Raw genomic sequence first — 4403 nt, 5'->3', positions numbered from 1 at the left:
ACAGTTTGAACCCTGTGATCACCAAGGCCTGGGCCCAAGGCAAGCAGAGTGAATGCACTTCATGGAGAGCAGAGAGAATCTGGGCCCATGGGTCTGCCTCGGGTAGCGTGCTGCTCCTTTCTCCCTGAGGGCCTGGGACCAGAGGTGTTCAGAGCTGTCACCTCTGCTTGCTGTTGCCAAAGGCAGGTTGGCATGACCACCCCAGGTTCTGGACTTGTGAAAGAGAGGAGGAAGGGAAAGATATGAAAGAACAAGGTGGAGAGAAACAGCCTTAGATACGTGGGGGAGCTGGGGGTGGCACATCAGGAGGAGTTCTGGTTCTGGTAGATGGAAGTTTTCTCCTTCAACAGGTCCAGCCAGAGATGGCAGCTCCAACTTCCTTCGGGAGGTTCAGACATAGATGGGGTCAGACAGTACATGTGGTAGCCATGGTCACAGTCCTCACAGAAGAGCAGCAGGTCGTCATTCTCAGAGGTGCCGCAGAGGTTGCAGCACTTGCACTTGATGCACTGCCAGCGGTAGGTCTTCACAGCCGCCATCATCACTGGGGTGAACTGGAGGCAAGACAGATGCCCTGAGCAGCCATAGTCAGAACAGGACACCAGCTCCTTGGGTTGTTCTGTCTTCTTTTGATCTTTGAATCCCCTAGGCAGAAGTCACAGTAGTTGTTGGGCAAGGCCAATCCATCAGGACCTTTCTTGGATTTCTGCTCCTCAGATCGCTGGGAAACAGGGGTGGGTGGCTGGGAGTCTTCCTTGTCCTCTCCCTCCTCCTCAGCCAGGTGGGAGTGGGCATAGTGGTAACTGAGGCTGGGTCAGTTCTTGTAATGTTTTCCACAAATGCTACAGGCATACGGTTTGTCCCGGTCCTCCAGGATGGAAGCATCCAACTTGCAGACACTGCCCACACACTTATCCTTGGACTTTCCCTTGCCCCAACGTTTGGGAGTGTCTTCTTCATAGTCCTCATCATCAAGGTCATCCAGGAAGTCATCTGGTTCTAGGATCTGCTTCCACACTCCACTGTTGGTCACAGGAAACTCCCACAGGCTATCATCAGATCCAGGGATCTGAAGCGCCTCGCTTCTCCAGGGGGTCAGTGCCCACAATAGTGCTTCTAAACTGCTGCTCTGGAGAGATGAGCCCCTCCTTCTTCAAGGTCTGGTCTGTGTCTGGTTTAATAATGGGAAGGAAAGCCGGGATCCTCAGGCGGGTGGGCTCTCCGCTTTTTCCGACAGCGCCGGGCAGGGTAGGAGTACGGCTGTCCAGAAGCCAATCCTGGACCCAGGTGTTGCTTTTCCATTCAGATGTTAACAGTTGCTCTGGGCTACTCCAGTCTGTGAGTCCAATGGCAGGCACATGCTGCATTCAGCACAGAGGCGGACGTTGTAATTGTGGCACTGCTTCATGGCATCTTTGTAGTACTGCTCCCCAAGGAGCTTCACTACATTCTCCACCACAGCCGCCATCTTCCCTGCTCCTTTCCCTCAGGCCAGGAGGCCCCGGAGCCCACAGCATGCAGGCACTGGGACCATATGAGGCACGGTTTCCTCCTCCTTCTCCCAATAATTCTTAAATTTGGCCTTTTCATGATATTCCATAATTCTTGGAGCTTCCATTCATGATTTCTTACCATTGTCTCTGTTTGGTCAACTTTGTTTTCAAGATTAAATATTTTGTCTTCAATGTCTGAGGTTTTGTCTTCCAGGTGTTCTAACCTATTGGTTATGCTTTCTATGGAGTTTTTAATTTGATTTATTGTTTCCTTCATTTCAAGGATTTCTCTTTTTTTTTTTTTTCAGAATCTCTATCTCTTTATTGAAATGATCATTTGCTTTTTGAATTTGCTCTCCTAACTGTTGATTGGTGTGATCATTCAATGCCTGCATTTGCTCTCTTATCTCATCATTTGCTTCTCTGATCATTTTAATTATGTACATTCTGAACTCCCTTTCAGACATTTCTTCTGCCATACTGTCATTGGACTTTTTTGATGTAGCATCTATGTTTGTTTGGGACACTTTCTTCCCTTGTTGTCTCATATGGTTCATGTATCTTCCCCTCTAAGAGTAAAAATCTGAGGTATTGTGGTTTACCCCCTATAAACTTATAGTGTTCTTGCAGGTTTCCAATCCCTCACCTTGAATAGTCTCTTTTAAGACATTAACCATATTGTCTTAATAAACAGAGATTATGAGTTAAATTATTATCTATAGCTTAGCCAATAATGAGATAAGAAATGTGTCTATAGAGGTACTATGTCATAGGAGTACTGAAAGTGCAATTAAAAGAAATTGGTTGTTAGCATGTGAAAAGGGAGAAAGAGTGTCCAAGAATACAGATAGATAAGAGGAAAATAGAGAGGATGAAGAAAATATTAATGAAAGAAAAGAAAAGTAGGAATAATAGTAGGTATAATAGGAATGATCATAATTTTACTACTAATAAAAAAATCTACAATAAAACTATATAGTACTATTCAAACCTCCTACTCTTCAGTAGCCTGATGTCTGGAAGCAACTTGATAATTCAGTGACCCAAGAAGGGTGCTGCCCCTCTAGGGATGGTGGTCTCCAGATGGGGTATAATCCCTGCTAGTGGGCAGAGGTGCCTCCACATGTTGACAAGATGGTCAACCGCAGCATGGGTGCTAGACCGTGGGCTGGGGCCGTGCTGGTCTGGGCCTGGTTCTCTGGGCTGGGACTCCTGGATGTGGAAGTCTTGCACAGTGGCACTGGGTTGGACCTCTCATTTATTGATTCTTGATCTTACTTCTTACATTTTATGAGTTATATTGAGGAAGTCGGTTCCTGAAATTGACATGATGGAGAGTTGGGCCTACTTTTTCTTCTAGTAGGCTAAGGGTTTCCTGTAATCCCATATTTCTTAGAAGTTCTGTTCATGGTTTCTTAACATCTTTCTCCCCATGGTAAACTTTGTTTTCAAGATTACATATTTTGTCTTCATTACCTGAGGTTCTGTACTCCAAGTGGTATAATCTGTTGTTGATTCTTTCAATTGAATTTTTAATTTGGTGTATTGTTTCCTTCATTTCAAGGATTTCTGTTTGTTTTTTTTTTTCAGAATCTCCACCTCTTTATTGAAGTGATATTTTGCATCTCTTTATTGAAGTGATATTTTACCTGTATTTGCTCTTTTACATCATCCTTTACTTTGTACATCAGTTTAACTAGGTGCATCCTAAATTCCTTCTCTGACAGTTGTTCTGCTGTGGTGTTGATGGATTCTGTTATTGGAGTATCTTGGTTTGCTTGGGGCAATTCGTTCCCTTACTTTTTCATGTTGTTTTTCTGTCTACACATCTAACAGTATGGATCTGAGGCAGCAGAGTTTCTATCCTGTGAACTTATAGTGTCCATGGTGGTTTCTAGTCCCTCACTGTTTAGGGGAGACAAATAATAACAATGACCAATGCAAACAATTTACAGCATTAAACCAAATAGATCCTACTATGACATCTACAATGTTAATTATCACAATTAACAGAAATGATATGATCAGTTATTGCTTATAATAAAAACAGCAAGTTTGCAAAAGGGTTTACATTTTCAAATGGTGAATAGGGAGAGAACAGAAGTGATCTAGGATGCGATGAGTATGAGGAAGGTGAGAAGACAGAAATTGAAGATTAAAGGAAGAGTGAAAGAGAACAACAGACATTGGCTGTTAGAAGAAGAAAAGAGAGAATCAAGGGAAACAGGAGAAAAAATATAAAGCAAAATTTTTAAAAAATTTTAAAAAATAATACAAAAACTAAAGGACGAATGATCTCGCTGATAAGCGGATGAGGACATATAATGGGGGGTGGGAGGGGCTAGCATTAGGTTTAGGGTTAGGTTTAGAGTTAGGCTAAGGAGAGCGGCAAGAATGAAGGAAAGAAGGACTGTGTAGAGGGAAAAGAGGGGTGGGAGGGGTGGGGGGAGGGGGAAAAATAAAATAAACATCATTACCCTATGTAAATGTAAAAAAAAAAAAAAAGAATAAAAGGCAGTATCTTCTCCCTGGGGGGGGGGGGAATAATAATACAAAACAAAGCTGAAATATACTAATCAAACATGCTAGTTCACACAAATTAATCCATGTAAAATAACGGACTCCAAAAATGCTAGAGATAAAAAAGAAAAAAAATAATAGTAAACTATATAAATGTCCAAGTACCATTAAACACAATTAAACAGTAAAACATAATTCAAAAAATAAGAAAGAAAAGAAATGAAATCTTGATGAAAATTTAAAGAAATCTTTCCATTGTAGTTCTAAATATTCTCAGGTTCCCTTCTCAGCAGTTTTAGGTGGGGTCTTCTGGAGTATTAGGCTCCACCCTCTGGATTGCAGGAGTGAGAGAGTTAATCCTGTCGGCAGAGTTCCTGGAGGCAGGGTTTT

At 42.5% G+C, this 4403-nt stretch overlaps 1 pseudogene; it reads right to left on the bottom strand.

Moving 5' to 3' along the window:
* Positions 1–302: 302 nt before the first annotated feature.
* On the bottom strand, positions 303–1468 carry LOC124994834 (zinc finger protein ubi-d4-like; annotated as a pseudogene).
* Between the last annotated feature and the right edge of the window lie 2935 nt (positions 1469–4403).

Source organism: Sciurus carolinensis, chromosome 10, assembly GCF_902686445.1.
Source record: "Sciurus carolinensis chromosome 10, mSciCar1.2, whole genome shotgun sequence".
Lineage (NCBI taxonomy): Eukaryota > Metazoa > Chordata > Mammalia > Rodentia > Sciuridae > Sciurus > Sciurus carolinensis.
This window is presented reverse-complemented; position numbering and strand designations above follow the sequence as displayed.